The sequence below is a fragment of the Elephas maximus genome, chromosome 2, assembly GCF_024166365.1.
Source record: "Elephas maximus indicus isolate mEleMax1 chromosome 2, mEleMax1 primary haplotype, whole genome shotgun sequence".
NCBI lineage: Eukaryota > Metazoa > Chordata > Mammalia > Proboscidea > Elephantidae > Elephas > Elephas maximus.
Window position 1 is genome coordinate 199841218 of NC_064820.1, and position 17547 is coordinate 199858764.

General features: G+C 43.5%; 1 pseudogene; it reads left to right on the top strand.

Moving 5' to 3' along the window:
• The first annotated feature begins 14730 nt into the window (after positions 1-14730).
• LOC126067350 (T-cell-specific guanine nucleotide triphosphate-binding protein 2-like) lies at positions 14731-15992 on the top strand (annotated as a pseudogene).
• Positions 15993-17547: the final 1555 nt, after the last annotated feature.

Sequence of the window (17547 nt, forward strand, 5' to 3'; positions counted from 1 at the left end):
GAGACCTGCGGAGATTCTGAGGGAGGAAGACAGTCTGACCTCCTCTCATTCCTGGGCTTAAAATGCCCGCTGACCTCTCTGTCATCATCCCTGCAAAGCATCTGCAGAAGCAAAAGTATCCCATGTTCTCCCAGAATAGTGAATCAGTGACTTCAGTTATCTTGAATTGGGCCCCCGCCCTCACCTAGTTCTTCAGTATCTATAACTTTATACTTTTGGTTCAGACAAAAATTGAGCAAGGTGTTCATGGTCAGGGACGAGATGGGTGTTTCCTCACAGCAGCTTGCTGCCCTTCTGGCTGTGTCCCTGAGGTCAGATGCTGAACCCAGGAAGGCTGCTGCGAAGACCTCACCTCAAATGAGCTTCTCTTACCTGGAATTAATGCATAGTGTGTTTCAGTCATAACTAGCATTCTTTAAATTAAACATAATCTCTAAGCGACAAGTGATTAGAATTTTTGCTTTTGGCAAACCCCCGAGGGGTGGATACTAATCTCTTAACAGTCAACCACTGGCTAAGAGGGCAAGGGTGGGGGAGTGGGGTCTTTACCTTTGTTTCAAATGGGCAGCATCCTCTCTGCTGTCAGGCCTGTGAGCGTGAGGCAGCTGAACAGACGTCCTCGGTGGATTGGGTTAGACGACGCTAGTAGTTTCCTAAACCAAAAAAATCCCAAACCCACTGCCGTCGAGTCGAATCCGACTCATAGAGACCCTACAGAACAGAGTAGAACTGCCCCATAGAGTTTCCAAGGAAGAGTCCCGCAAAAAATTACCACAAACTTAGTGGCTTAAAACAACATAACTTTATTCTCTCACAGTTCTGTAGACCAGAAGTTCAAAATCAAGGTGTTGGTAGGACCATGCTCTCTTTGAAGGCTGTAGGGGAGGATCTTTCTTTGCCTCTTCCAGGTCCTGGTGCTTCCTGGTGTTCCGTGGCTTGTGACAGCATCACTTCAATCTCTGGCTCCATTTTCACCTGGTCTTCTTCCCTGTTTTTCTATGTGTCATCTCTTTTTCTGTCTAAGGACACCTGTCATTGGATTTAGGTGCAATCCTAATCCAGGATGACCTCATCCCAAACCCTTACCTTAATTAAGTATGCAAAGACCTTTATTCCGAATAAGATGACATGGAATGGTTCCAGGCCACAGGCGTGTTAAGAAATGACCATGTCAATATCATATGTAGTTAGAGGCTCCTCCAGAAGGTGGGGGGAAGATGAGAGGAGGCCAGTGCACCAGAAAATGCTGACTTTCAGTTGCTTGCCTGGACCTTTTGAGTTTCTTTGGGCCTAGTTCCAAACCATTTCAGGAGCTCTAAAAGACAAATTACCTTTGAGTGGAGAACCCAAACCTAGGAAAGATATTCAAAGTGCAGTTGGCAATTATAGTATCCCTCTTTGTGGACCCTGCCCAGATTCTTCCGGGAAGAAGGCTCCTCTGGGGAGGACCGTGTGCCTCCAAGTGGAGTTTGTTAAGAATTCCTTTCCCAGGGACAGCGGCTACACTCGTGACCAGGAAAGCAAGTCTACCTGGTGGGGCCCACTTAGTGAACAGCCCAGATCTGTTTTCTCTCACCTGTCCTGAAAAAGCTGAAGGACTCCAGGGCAATTAGGTCTGACTGTGGGGCTGTGAAGTATACGTTATGGGCATCAGGTACCAGCCCACTGAGGTGCAGGCCACTCCAGACCACAGCCCATGCAAACTGGGCGCCAGCCCCAGAGTGACCCTCACTCCAGGGAGCAACTCAGCCCTGGAGAGCCACTGGAGTAGGTGGCCCTTTCTGTCACCACTACCAATAGGCCCCACCAGTGCGAGGTAGCCTGAGACTCAGAGCTATTTCTTATTTTACTACATAGGGATTTAGTTGCTTTCTATGTGTATTCACCTCACATCCACAACTAGATATCAAGTTCACATTTACCAGGAATGCCAGTCCCTCTAGTCCCTGCCTTCACCCTTTTGAACCTCTCAGTTTTTCTTAGTGCTGATGGTCTCGGGGGTCAGAGTGTAGTTCTCTACCTCACTCAGAACAAATATGGCTACATCTAAAGAACTGGCTGGAGGGGGCAGTTCTGGTCTTGTTTTAGAGTTTCTCCCAGTGTCAAGGCAATAACCTGCTGCTGTCAAGTCGATTCCGGCTCGTAGCGACCCTATAGGACAGAGTAGAACTGCCTCATAGGGTTCCAAGGAGTGCCTGGTGGATTTGAACTGTCAAACTTTTGATTAGCAGCCATAGCACTTAACCACTATGCCACCAGGGTTTCCATTAAGGTAATAAATATGAGGAACTTTTTATAATATCCCTAAATCTTGGGAGGAAGGAGTAATTCTTGCCTGACTGCAGACAAAAGAATACACACAGCAACAATTTGAAAGAGCTGAGTCAATTTTTCTTTTTCACTTGTTTAGTTACTAATATAGAACACCACCAATAACTTACACCAATCTGTGTGTTCCTACCACTTCTCATCCTGTCACCAGTCCTTGGGTAGGAATTCCATGAAGCCTGTGTTTATCATTCCTTTTTTTTTTTTTTTTTATCACATGCATTGTTTAGACTTCTTGCAGCTTTAGTCTTCTGGTTCTTACTTTTTGAACTCAACATTATGTTACTAAGATTTATACATTTATATAGTTCATTCCTTTTCAATGTCATATAGCTCAATTTACTTATCCACTCCCTATCAGTTGATATTCACTTCATGCCCTTTTTTGCTAATACGTTAGTGCTGCTATGAACACAGTTCTGTGTCTCCTCTACACTTGTGTGAGAGTGTCTCTTAGACACGTAAGAGTGGAATTGCTGGGTACTGAGGTATATGAGTGTACAGTTTTATGCAATGAAGCCAAATTGTTTTTTCAATGTAATTGCATTACTTTACATTCCCAGCAGCCACGTTTCAGAGATCTTGTTGATCCACATTCTCATTGATAACTGATATTATCCAACTTTAAATATTCCAGTTGAATTGATGTATAATGTCATCCCATTGTGCAGCAGATTTGCATTTCCTTGATTACTAATGAGTCTGAGGAACTCTCTCTGTTTGTTGTCCAAATGTGTTCTTTCTCTTGAGAATGGCTTGTTCATGTCATTTGTCCACCTTCATACTGGGCTGTTATGCTTTTTCTTATTGATTTCTAAATTTTTTTTTTAAAAAAAGATCACTTCTGTTGGGAAAATGGAGAAGTAATCTGTCATGTAGCTTTCTGACCCCTGCCTGCGCCACCTCATCAGAAACTTTGGACCCAGAACATTCCCTGATAATGGAGTTTGGGAACTGAGCCTCTCTCTCGCTCTCGCTCTCTCTCTCCCACTTTCTCCCAATTGCTTCTCATTACTGGGGAAACTCCTCCTCTGTTCTCGGTACACAGAAAATTCTCTCTCTGCTCTGCTTATGTGAGCACATCGGATGACACCTGGCCAAGCCCATTTCTCTGTTTCTGGCTGGAAGGTAACAGTGCCCTTAACTAAAGCAAAAGATGGGTATATGCAGACTACTAGCTTTGGCTGTGGGGAGTGGCCTGCTGGCTATGGAGTACCAGTGCCCACTATTGACGTTGACCTTGCTCTGTCTTTTCTCTATGTGACTAAAGCATTGTTCCAACTACTGTCTGTGTGTAAGTCATACTTTTGTTAGTGACCTCAGACTTGGCTCCACAGTTTGGTGCAGCAAACCATGTCAGCACTTTCTATTGATCCTTAGTTGGCAGTATTGACACAAATAGCATCTCCAGATCTGTGTCTTGTCTTTTTACTTTGATAAGGCATTCATTTTCATGAGTAAAAGCTTTTAATTTTAGTGTAGTCAAAATCATCCCTTTGGTCAGTCTTATATATTTATCATTTTAATATCTTGTTTAAGAAATCTTTTCTTGTCAGGAGCAAGGGAGAATGAAGAAAACCAAGGACACAAGGGAAAGATTAGTCCAGAGAACTAGTGGACCACAACTACTGGAGCCTCCACCAGATTGAGTCCAGTACAACTAGATGGTACCTGGCTACCACCACTGACTGCTCTGACAGGGATCACAATAAAGGGTACCAGACAGAGCCAGAGAAAAATGTAGAAAAAATTCTAACTCACAAAAAAAGACCAGACTTTTTGGCTTGACAGAGACTGGAGAAATCCCAAGAGTATGGCCCTTGGACATCCTTTAAACTCGGTAACGAATTCACTCCTGAGGTTCACCCTTCAGCCAAAGATTTGACAGGCCCGTAAAACAAACAAAACTAAAGGGGCACACCAGCCCAGGGGCAAGGGAGGACAGGAAAGGTGGTGATTGGGAACTCAAGGTCAAGAAGGGAGAGTGTTGACATGTTGTAGGGTTGGTAACCAATGTCACAAAACACTATGTGTACTAATTGTTTAATAAGGACCTAGTTTTTTCTGTAAACCTTCATCTAAAGTACAACTAAAAAAAAAAAAAAAAACTCTCTAGACTTGGAAGGAACACTTAGGCCCCAAAGACCATCCTGAAGAATTGCAGCAATCCATGGCAAGCACATTGCTCAGAAAGTTTACTGTAGTCCAGGTGCTTCACAGTGATGATAAATGGATGCATGGTCCCAGATGTGAGCAGGTCAGGTATATTTTCTTCTAAAGAGTTTTATTTGATATTTAGGTCTTTAATCCATCTGGAGTTGATTATCATAAGTGATGTGATATGGGATTAAATAACATTTTTTTAACATGTATAGTGTGTCCAGCTCTATTTATTAAACAGTGCCATTTTGACCCACTGACATATCATTCTACTTCTCTCATCTAACAAAATTCCACATATGACTGAGTCCAATACAAGACTCTCTATTCCGCTCCACTGGCCAGTCGGTCTATTCCAGTGTAAGCCCCAAACCATCTAATTTCTATACCATTTACATAAACCTTCTTATCCGTTATGGCAAGTTCTCCCTTTTACTTATTTCAAAGGAATTTGGTTATTTTCCTGTTTGATCTTACATATAAATTCTAGGATCAACTTGTCAGTTTTCCTATTTAGATTAGAAATTGGGTTCCTATCTAGACTGAAATTGAATTAAGCCTAAAATCAACTTTTTAATCATTGAAGTTTTTCTAATACCAATTCCTTGTGTTCGTGAACCTAGGATATCCCTAATTTAAGTTAGACCTTCTTTAATGTCCTTCCAATAAAGTTCACAATTTCCTGCTTAAATTTTTGTTCATCTTTTGTTAGATTTATACCTAGGTGATTTATTTTTTGCTTCTAATGTAGGTAGTGACCTCTTATTTTGATTTCTAATTATTTGTTGCTAATATATAGAAATGCCATAGAATTCTGCATATTCAACTTATATCCAGAAACTTACAGGATTTCCTATATTTTTAGGAATTTTCTACAGCTTCTTTTGGGTTTCCTAACTGATTATTATATCATATGCAAATAATAGGAGTTTTTTTCTTTTTCTTCTCTGATTTGTGTGCCTTGTCTTACTGTGCTGGTATAGTCTTCTGATGCAATGCCTACTGGGAAGGGTAATAGTGAGCATCTTTGCCTTGTTTCTGAGTTTAAAAGGAATGCATTCAAAATTTTCCTCACCTAAGATAATATTCATTGTGGGTATTTGATCTCTTTATTGACTTAAGAATGTTCATTCTATCTCTAGTTTACCAGGTGGTTTTCTTTTTTTTTTTTTTTTTACCATGACTAGATATTGAATTTTATCAATTTTTAAATCAAGTGGAGCTATATTTAGCCTTTGTCATATTTTCCTTTCCTCGTATTAATAGTGAAATTATACTAATTTCTTAGAATGAATTGTAAAGTATTTGATCTTTTTCTATTTTCTGAAGAAAATCTATAACAATTGGAATAATTTGCTCCTAGAAAAAAATTTTTTTTCCAAAACTCATCTATAAAACTATTGGGGCTTGTATTTTCTTTGTGAAAGGTTTTTATGCACTACTTCAATTTCTCAGGTGGCTATAAACTGTTCAGACTTTCTATTTTTTCTGGAGTCAGTTTTTGCAAATTACATTTTTGTAAAGATTTTTCACATATAATGGTGTATTTATTATCTTGATTTTAAACTCTGCTGCGTCTACAATATCCCCTTTTGCATGTACAATATTGTTTATTTTTGCCTTTTTCCTTCATTCCCTTATCAGCCTCACCAGACATTTGTCTATTTTGCTGTTCTTCTCAAATTACCAATTTTCAGTTTTCTTGATCAAATGCATTGATTTTGTGTTATTTTTTATTGATAACTGCCCTTATAACCTCCCATCTTCTAATTTATTTGATGGATGTGCCTCTTCTCTCTGGGATATTGTTCTGAGAAGCATTGTTGACAGTTGACAGGCATGGCTGAGGAATTCTGCCATGGAAAACACTCCCAAAACTTTGCCAACCTTCTCAAAGATGAGGTCAAAGTCTCTGTCTTCACCGGATCTATAACATCCTTGAGCCTTGTAGCCAGAGAGAGTCATGGTGCTCCTTAGTGAAGGAATCTTTGACTAAAGAGAAGCGAGTGCAATGCTTCTCACTTGGAAACCCAGTGGAGATTGGACTGAACAGAGGGCATGAGGGGTTTGGGTACAGATAGGAAACAGAGCATGCTAGAAGTGAAGCGAAGGGAGCCACATATGGTCTCAGCTGGGAAGCTCTCTGGGAATGGAGATTGGGACCATGTACAAAAGACCTATGTGGTATCTCTCTCTCCTCAGTCATTTTACATAAGCTCCACACTGTTCGCGTACCCATGTGTAAATATGTGGGTGTGTGAATCTCATAAACATGTGCTCAGTTGGGATTGGGTGCAGGGCAGGTTTTAAGTAAAGTAATGGAGATTCAAAATGTTCTTCATAATGTAACTCTATCCCACAGTGCCTGGTCTTCCCAGGCTCTATTCTAGCTTATTATTCTTATCTCTCTCCCCAGTCACTCAGGAACAATCAGCTGTGATATATATAACCCATAAATCCATATAACCCATAAACCCGTTGCCATCAAGTTGATTCCAACTCACTGAGATTCTATAGGACAGAGTAGAACTGCCCCATATAGTTTCCAGGAAGCTGCTGGTGGACTCAAACTGCCGACCTTTTTGTTAGCAGCCATACCTCTTAACCGCTGTGACACCAGGGCTCCCTTCATAATATAAAACCAAAAAAACCAAGCCCACCGTAGTCGAGTCAATTCCGACTCATAGCAACCCTATAGGACAGAGTAGAACTGCCCCATAGAGTTTCCAAGGAGCGCCTGGTGGATTTGAACTGTGACCTTTTGTTTAGCACCCCTAGTGCTTAACCACTATGCCACCAGGGTTTCCTTCATAATATAAGGAACACTTAAATTGAAATTGAAAGCTGTAAAACTTTAAAAATGTATATTTTTGTTGGTTTTGTTTTATTTTTAAAGAAGAAAAACAAAGGATTTCAGGCATGTGGCACTGTTTGATGATATATTTGTGTTTATGTGTACAGACAACACATGTTTTGAATCTCAACAAAATTCAAGCCATTTATTCCATCTGTAAGGTGTCTCTGTTCTGAGGGTAAGAAACAATTTATTTTTCTTTCCTCTGAAAGGAGAGAAAATGGATGCTATCCTCATAAATCATACATCCTGATTTTCTAACATTGATCTCAATCTGACATTTTCTAGTGTTAAAAAATAATCAAAAGGAAATAAAACATAGGGTTTATTCTGAGCAATTAATCTGTATACATTTAATGAGATCATTTTGTTTCTAAAAACAAATGGTTCAGAGTAGACTAGATACAATTGTTAAAAAATAAAACTTTGAATTAGCTCAAAACAATAACACAATATTTTATTGCTCTATGACTTAATAAACAATTTGCAAATTGGGTAAGGCCTCTCCCTGCAAAAAGAAAAACACTCCTGAGAACAGAAGATTTTACAGAGGCTTAAATATGAGTTATATTTTTTTGCTTGATGAATACAAGTTTTAATGAAGACAAAATACTTAATTGCTGAGTTAGCATTTTAAAAAGTATCTACTGAAAATTTTGCCTATAACATATTTGTAGCTATGAGACCTCTAGAAATTAAAATTAAGGAAGCATTCAGACTTTTTCGTTAAATCACAAGGCAATGGGTTTGTTATTGACTATTCTTTCTGATCCAAAAAAGGCAGATTGGTAAGTTGCTGAGTACTTAGCATTTCCTGATGTGAAATGGTAGTAATAGTGTCAGAACCTGTCTAGCTTTAGGGAGGGTAATGACCGAGGTCACCCCAAAGCTGATCCCTATGAGGTGGAGGTTAGACATGCCTCTACTCTCCAACCTTTTTTGCCAGTTCTGACACCAGCCATCCCTCCCGTGGCACTCTCTACTCCTCTGCTAAGTTTGATAATTCATTGCAATGGCCACACAGAATTCACAGACCATAGTTAGAGTTAAGTGGTTTATTAAGGAAGTAATAGGGTACAACTCAGGATCAGGATCAAGAAGTATGCTGGCAAAGCCTGGAACTCTCCCCCAAAGAGGAAAGCACATCCCTTCCCTCTTCATTGTAGGACAGCTCTCTCAGCTGCTCTCAGCTATGCAGGCACACAAGCCCTATTCTCTCCTGTGCACACGCCCCACACCCCTGACTCCCCAGCCACGCAGGTCTTCTCGTGGCACCCAGAGGACAGGCTCCTCTCAGTCCCCTGAGGACTGGCTCCTCTTGACACCCTCAGGACAGGCTCCTCTCAGCCATCTCAGGACAGGCCTCTCAGCCTTCAGCCTTCCGTCTGTCAGCCTCGCCACTGCTAAGTGACCCAGCTCATAGACAGTCCAGCAGTTTTATTCAGTTCTCTTAGGGGCATTCCTTGCAGCAGGTTTCTGCCATCACCATTGACTCTGCCGCAGGGTGCCTTCCAGGCATGTTACCACCAGCTCTGCCACAGGGTACTTTCTGGGTCTCTTGCTGTCTCCCATGTTACAGCCCTTGACCTGTATTACAGCTCTTTTAGGAGGTTACTCAGCTCCTCTCTCTCTGCCTCTTCTCTCTTCTTGCCTTTCTTGCCTTTTCTCCTTTCTGCTTCTTTTTTCTCTGTCTGCCAGCTTCTTTGCGGTTGGCTGCATATATAAGCAAACTCCTGGTCAATTTCAAGGCATGGCCTTTTCACCAGGGCCACAAATTGACCAATCTCTTCTTGGCAGGCCACAGACAATTCTTTTGCATAGTAGGGTATAGTCACCTGATTTGAATAGGCCAGAGCCACTTCATTTGCATGGATAGGCTGGCCAGTCACTGCAAGGTGCATACCAATCATAGGGGAGGCTGTAGCCCAGGGCCAGAAAAAAGTCAAGTTGTTTACAGCTTGCCCAGGAAATGTCAATCAACCTGGACAAAAGTAACAAACCCTCTGGGGTAGAAACCAGGGCAAATGTAACTCCGTGGGGATTAGGGGGGAAATCTCCCAAGCTGTTTTTCCAAAGAACCAAGGCAAAAGGCCACATAAAGAAATTCATTTTGCCCGGTTTAAAAAAAAAAAAAAAAGATCAATAGCTTTGCATTCTTGATCAGGCTTTTAATATCAATTTTGGGCTCCTGGGTAAGAGAAACCCTTTGAAATCAAAGTAAAATGTCTGTTCTTTATTTATTTATTTTTCACATTGAATATTTCACAAGGAAAGTTCTTGCCCCCCTGACTAGAATGTAGATCCCACGATGGCCTCCAACTTTGCTTATGTGCCCCAGCGCAAATTATACAGTGCTGGGCCCACCCCACACATGGTACACCAGCATGGGTGAGGAAGTGGGTGACAGTCATCAGTCTATTTCCTAGACAGGTACATCCACACAGACCATAATACACCCCCATGCAAAGCACACACTACAAGCTACCATTCTTGATCTAATTCATTAGCTTCTAGAGATCAAGAGGCTGATTACGGCTCCTGTGATACACAAGCAGTAATTAGCTTTCACCCTTGACTTTAGTGATATTCTCCTATCTCTGTTGACATTGTCTTTATCTTCCCTTAGGCTTTTTACAGCTGTGTCATAATTGTTTCAGTACGGTGCCAAAGAAAAAATTGCACTAGACATTGTTAAAATAGGCAAGGATGACATTTATTCAAAAGGAAGTTGCAAGACACAAGAAAGAAATAAGGGACAGAAAGGAAGGAGCACTGTAATGGGGGGAGGAGGACCACCGCAGTACAAAGAAAGAAATAAGGGACAGAAAGAAAGGAGCACTGTAATGGGGGGAGGAGGACCACCACAGTACGGAGAGAAAGATGTAGAACTGTGTCTAAACTCCACTCCACTGAGGCATAAGACTGGAGCTTTTCAAAAGAAAGTTAAGAGAGGGCTGGGTGAGTGATGTACTGAGGTTGCAATTAGGGCTGGTCAGCCCCGAATGTTTTCTTTTCTTATGATAAAGCCACCTGGATCCTGGGAGACACAAGGAGGAGAAGGGTAGATAAGGAAGGGAAAATTAAACTTATTCAGAGTAAGTCATTAAGCTTTGGTCATTTTTTTTTTTTTTTTTTTGCAATAAGACCTACAACATTTTCCAGAACATAAAAGGTTGGAGGGATTTCTTTAACAAAGAGCTCGGGTAAAATTCAACTTTATCAGTAACCATGAGTAATTTGTCAACATTCATTACAAACCTAGGTGTTCAGGAGCCCTAGGAGCAGGTTCACTCTGCCACTGAAACCGTTTGCAAAGCACGTTTCAAACTTTTCACAGACACAACACAGAGTGTTGCCCAGGGGTGCTGCGGGGCCTCCCCTCTTCCTGGAGGAAGGGTCTGGTTCCCTCCCACCCCACAGGCTGGATCCACGTACCTAGGGCAGCAAAGGCTAAAGGGGAGCCCCAGGGAAACCAGAATTCTCCTGGGGAGTTCCTCTGCCTGAGGCCGATTGTGCTTCCATTCATCATTAAAAAGAAATAACTCTTCTCTGATTAGCTGTTAAGTGATGGGGGATGTTTGCTCTTACAAATTCACAAAAGGTGAAGTCCAGCTTTGCTGACCTGGAGAAGACTAGGCCTATGTGAAGACAGGACAAGGTAGTATTTCGTGCTTCTTCGTCAAGCTGCTTTCCTGTTCCCATAATTCCTCTGGGATATGGGGCCAAGACCAGTAGTTCCTGAATGTTTTCCTAAGACTACATCTCACTGAAAGCTGCATCTGTAGACTGGCTGGCCTGTCTCCAGCCACAGAGCAGTGTCTGCTGAAGGGACTCTGGACTCCAGCCCCTTCCACCCCTCCCTCACTGCCTCCTCTTCCTTGCTGTCCTGCCACATTTCCCCACAGCCCCATGTGGCAGTTTGACTCCCTCATGATATTGGACTCTCAGGGCTCTGTAACCCCATGACATGCCAGGGTCATTTATGCCCAATGTGAGCTGTCAGCTACAGCTCTCCTAAAAGGGGAAATGCTTTTTTCTCATTCACTGGAAGATTTAGAAACTTGCTCATAGCCTCCCTGTTCTCTACCCCTCTCCCCAGTGCTCCCCTGGCCCTGGGAGAGCCACATCCACCTGGGAATCTTGGCTAGGTAACCCCCGAGGCAGCGTAAGGGCCTGCCTCCCCTGGCCCCAAGTGGCGTCTCTGTCCATCCCTCACTCCATGAGCCACCTAAAGTTTTCTTTTCCTGGAAATGCTTGTGCTTTTCAGAAAAGAGTAAACAGCTTTACCCTAATTTCGTTTTCATTTCTTGTAACTGTAGCCCTCAACAATCAGTCAGCTTCCCTGAAGGGTGGGGAGCAAGCAGGCTACGCGTCCCTCCTGCCACCTCGCACACTTGTCCTTATTACTCAGACAGGGAAGTGGCTCTGCAGTTCCTTTCTCTCTGAGGTGACCACAGGAGCTGAGTTTCATGTGTGAGGACAGGCCTGTGGAATATTCCTGTGCTGAGAGCTTTACAGAGTCCTTAACCGGACTCAGGATTTTCTGCTATTTCACCAGGAACTTTCTAAGATTGCCTCTGACACCAGAAATCTCTTTTCTCCCTGGAGCTGGTGAGTGAGAAAACACTTTGGACCTGTAGTGACCAGATGCTGGCTTTGGTGTCTGGGGAATTGAGGGCAGGATGGGCAGATGGAGAGCTGTGATTCCATCTAGGCAGTCAGGTTCAGTGGAAGAGAAGGACAAAGAAGCCACAAGAAACAGGGAAGAAGGTCCCAGATTGTGCCTGGGGGGAAAGCAAGACACCCAGGTGCATGTCTCTCAACCTGAAGTTGTCTCTCATCCTCTTGATTCTTTGATCCTGAATTTGAACATGGAAGTAGTTATAATGTCCTTTGGGACAGTTAAGATGATGAAAGGAGAAATGGATGTGCAGATATACATACAAAGCTTTATCAATATGAATTTCCTACATTCCTTCCCATTTCTCCCCCCTCACATGCAGGGGACACAGTCTTAGAGGCTGGAAAACAAGGTTCTGGGGATCCTGTAAAGATCCTGCCCCAGTGACCCCACCCTGCTTATCGCAGCAAAAATAATAGTGAACAGAAACTCACAGTCAACCTCTGGAAAGGTAGGTTCTGAACAACAGGGCAGAGCTTTTGTGTGGTTGAAATTTGCTCAGGTTCAGAATTTTGATGTCCACCGTTCCCTTGTCCTCCAGGCTTTGTCATTCTGAGGTCATGCTCTGTGCCCTCGTTCCTCAAGTTTCCCTGCCACCTGTGTATTTGCCTCCCTCTGTCTCTGTTGGAGTCCTGGTAGCACAGTGGTTAAGAGATTGGCTGCTAACCAAACGTTAGCAGCTGGACTCCACCAGCTGCTCCTTGGAAACCCTACGAGGCAGTTCTACTCTGGCTTATAGGGTTGCTATGAGTCGGAATCAACTCAATGGCAATGGGTTTTCTCTCTGTTGGTTGCTCACTGCTCAGCATATAATTAGTCATCCTTCAGGGAAGGTTGTGGGGGGAGCAGTCCCCTGAAGCCGCTTGTAGTGTGGGATGGGCAAACCCCTATAAAAGCGATCCCAGCAGATGGAGCGGGCACCAAAAGCGACTGCTGAGCCTGTGTGCAGTGGAGTAATGCTTCTAAATAAAGGTGTGAGTAGGCAACCATCCCTTGCCAGCTGCTCCTTATGCTGGTTTCATGTTCCTCTCTCACCCCAGGAGACCTCCCCACTTGCAGGGACTAGTACATCCCAGTTGAACTCTGGTCTTGCCATTGAGGGTTTCCTTTCTCAGGCTCCACTGTCTGTCCACTGAGTAAACACCTGGGTATGCAGAGGATGTGGGCGTCCCCCTAAAGGCCACATTCTACAGAGGCTGCAGCCCCCATAGAGAACTGCCGGTCTCCCCAAGGTGCATATCCCTAACAAGGCCGGATAGGACTTTCACCATCCAAAAGCCCCCAGGAGGGTGCAGCCCCCAAGCTGTTCTCTCACTATCACATGCCATCACCAACTTTCCTAAATTATTTCAAAATTAGGAATGTTTCCCCTCTGGACTCACTACTTTCTCCTGTCAGCCCAAAGAGATGGAAATTTTAGAAGACTTAGGAACCAAGACTAGCCAAACTGGTTTCAGTCTGTCCTTACTCCTTACGAAAAGCAGTGCCAAGCAGTGTCCAGATGACATTTGTCCAGGCCCTTACACTCTGCCACGAGACACGCGTCTTCAATGTGCAGATGTCCAGTGCCCAACTCCAGCTTATTCTGCTGGAATACAGGGGAAAGTGGCAGACCAGGACTGCAGACAAGCCTCTACCACAGTGCTATCCTATCACAATTGTTGTACCTCATTTGGGACATTACAGGCAGGGTTTTGTTTTTTCTCAGGGCGCAGTATTAAAAAGTTAGTGGAGCCAGTTCATAAGAAGGCTGGAGTCAGATTAAGGTGCACACTCAGTTCACCTCTTTGGTGATATCTTGGCCTGATCACACATGTTTTTGAGTTTTAGAGCATAATCATTTTAAGTATGAAAAAATATCAAAAAAACCCTCTTTCTCTCCCACATAATCACTTGCCCTCTCTTATATACAGGCAGGAGGTCAGGGAGGCAGAGGTCTCAGGGCAGTTTGTTTGGCTCCGTTTGGCATGGATGAGCCTAGCAGGTCCCTTTACAATATGGAGCACCGGTCACCTGCAGTACTCAGCTCCAGGAACACTGGAAGAGAATCACTGAACACCCTGTTACATGAATCCGCATAGTTTCTAGACAGAAAGAACTTTTGGTAGGAGATTTGCAACCACACTATGTTGCTACCATTTGACAGAGATATATAATATGTCGTCTGGGAAATATAAGACCCACATGAGAAGTGAGGTCTGTCACACAGAGATGACAGAGGTCATCAGGCCCTTGAGGGCATTTTCCTGGGGATCTAACACATGGCGAGAGAGAGGTACAGAGGGAGTGTTTCTTTTGTTAGCACAAGCTAAACTGTACCATTGAATTTGCTGCCATGTGTGAATATTTTTGCCATAAAAATGAACATACTAAAGATACTTTAAATGAGATAACGAATACCAGTGAGTAGAAAAGCTTTCGTGGAGTGATGGGGCCTAGAATTTGGTCTTGAAGAACTGAGAGTCTCTTAAAGAAGAGCATTGCGGGGGGAGGATACAGCCTGGGTGATACAAACTGTAGACCCGGGCCTGAAGATCAGACAACACCCGAAATCAGAAAGGGAAGATGCTCCATGCTATCATGTGTGCTGGGGGCTCAGGTTCTGCTTTCCCGTAGCAGCCAACCCCAAGGCCTCCCACTTGGTGTTCTAACATCTTTGACTTTCCCTCTTCTCTCCTCCCTCTACTGCCTGCTATTGCTCACAGCCATGGGTAAGGCACCCTCCAAGCCCTCTCAAACAAATGCTTATAATTTGGCCTCCAGCTTTGATGAGTTTTTTGAGAAGTTCAAGATAGAAAGCAAAATCCTCTCTCAAGAAAACAACACTTTGATTCAATCGCACCTGGAGAGTGGAGACATTCAGGGGACAGTTTCTGCAATCAGTGATGTATTGAAAAACATTGAAAATGGTCCACTGCACATTGCTGTGACAGGGTAGACTGGCTCAGGAAAATCCAGTTTCATCAATGCCCTGCGGGGTATTGGGCATGAAGATGGAGATTCAGCCCCCATCAAGGTGATGAAGACAACTATGTACAGAAAGCCATACGAATATCCGAAGTTTCCCAGTGTGGCTATATGGGACCTGCCTGGCATTGGGTCTATTAATTTCCCACCACAAAAGTATCTGGAGGAAATGAAATTTGGTGAGTAGGACTTCTTTATTATCATTTCTGCTACACATATCAAAGAAAATGATCTACAACTGGCCACAGCAATCCAAAATATGGGGAAAAATTTCTACTTTGTTCTAAGCAAGATAGACAGTGATTTACAAAATTTACAAAGGTGTAAACCCAGGAACATCACTGGTAAGGAGAAAACCTTGTAAGACATTCGAAGGTACTATAAGAAGCTACTACTGGAGGCCAAAGTGACTAACCCTCAAGTCTTCCTAGTCTCCAGCATTTATGTATCTGACTATGATTTCTTTAACCTGGAGACCACCCTTCTGAAGGAGCTGCCAGCTCACAAGCGCCACATCTTTATGCTCTCCCTGCCCACTGTTACTGAGGGTGCCATTGACCGGAAGAAGGATTCCTTGAAGCAGAAGGTTTGGCTGGAGGCCCTGAAACCTGGGGCATCTGCCACCATCCCTTTCATGCGCTTCATCAGTGATAATGATGTGCTGAAACTGAAGAGACCTTAGCTGTCTACAGGTCTTACTTTGGGCTGGGTGACGTATCCCTGGGACTCCTGGCCAAGGATTTGCACGTGTCAACGGAAGAACTCCAGGCAAGCGTTAAGTCTCTACACTTGCTGTTGGTTGAGAAGGAAGATGAGTCCTTAGGTGAAAAACTGTTGAAAAATGTTGAGAAAATTGTCTCAGTCACTGGGGGACCCATTGCCACTGGCCTTTACTTTAGAAAGACTTTCTATTTACAAAATTATTTCCTTGACACTGTGGCAAGTGATGCTAAAATTTTCCTTAAAAGAGAAGAGCTTTTCATGGGCTCCATGCGAATCTAATATCACTGGCTATTGGAAGCAAAATGGGAAAAATGAGACCCCAGTGCTTCCTCAGCTTTGGCATGGTGTTCGGGACTGTATGGGTGGTAAAGAAATCCTCCTAGCAACCCTGGCTTTTCCACCCCCAGGGAGGTCCACAAACATTTTCGCACTCCCACCTGGATCAACCCCATTTCAATGACATTCATTTGAGAAAATATATGATTAGTTGTAAAAACTCACTTAGACCAAATCTCCCAGGGGTAAAGAAAGGAAGGGAATCTGAAATTCCATGCTGAGAGGTGAGAACATCTCTCAGGGATATAGCTACTCTGTGTGACACGATGTGGAATTTGAAGTGCCCACAGCCTCAGCAGGTGTGTGACGGGAGCCCTCCCTCATTCACTCCCAAAGTGCTCCTAAGAGTCTGAACTCCAGCCAGTGTCTTCCACCTCCTGGCCTGGCAATTCCACTCTGGTATGCAGTGTAAGAAATCCCTGGAGACCAGTGTGGCCTCCTGCACACAGACTAAGATCCTGGCCAGTTAGAGCCCCACCTGCCAACAGTGATGGCTGTACGTTGATCTGGCTAATTCCCCAAAAGTTCTCTCCTGTACTTTTCCCCCAGGATGGTGCTCTCCATATTTTGCATCTGATGACCCAAGGCCTCCAGTGTAGGGGTCTGCAGCTACAGTGCGCACAAGAATCAGCTGGGGCACCTGTCAAAACCTGGATTCCCAGGAGTCTGCACCCATTATCCCAATTCTGTTCTTCCTTAAAAGGAATCTGCACTTTTCACAAGATACCACTGGATACAGATGCAGATGGTCCAGGGCCCTCGCCTGGAGAGACAGTACCCCCTACGGTTACACCTGGGAGGAGCAGAGCTTTCACCGGTTCGGTTTTGCTCTGTTGCCAGGACAGTTTTATGTTTTGGATTGTTTTTTTGTTGTCCTTACAAATGAGATGCAGATGCGGGAGGTAGATGTAGACTGAGCCTCTGTTTTCTGGGATTGACTCATAGCTATAGGTGATGGAACAACTCTCTCCATTTCCTCTCTGGACTGTTTTACCCTCATTGGAATCTTGCTTTTCCTCTAGATTTCAGGGGCCTTTCTGTGTAGAAGCAGAGGATGAACCCTTCAGAGAAGGTAACTAGAGAATGTGGAGCCTGTACGGAGGCTGTTGTTGTTAGTGATACAGTTGGAGCTGCACTTCCAGGAAGACAGCTACTATTTGCATGTGGCTTTTGAGCTCCTGAAACATGGTGGGTCTGTGTTGAGGTATGCTATCAGTGTAAAATTTTAAAGATGCTGAATTTTGAAGACTTTGTGTTAAAATAATGTAAGATGTCTCATTAGCAATTTTTATGTTGATTATATGCTTTGAAATGACAATTTTTCAGTGTATTGGGTTAAATAAAATATAGTATTAAAATTAATTTTGCCTGCTACTTTTTAGTTTTTTAATGTGGCTGCTAGAAAATTTATAATCCCGTATGTACTCACATTATATTTCTATTGGCTAGAGCAGGTCTGGAGTAAGACCATGAGAGTGAACGAGTGAAGGAAAAGGTT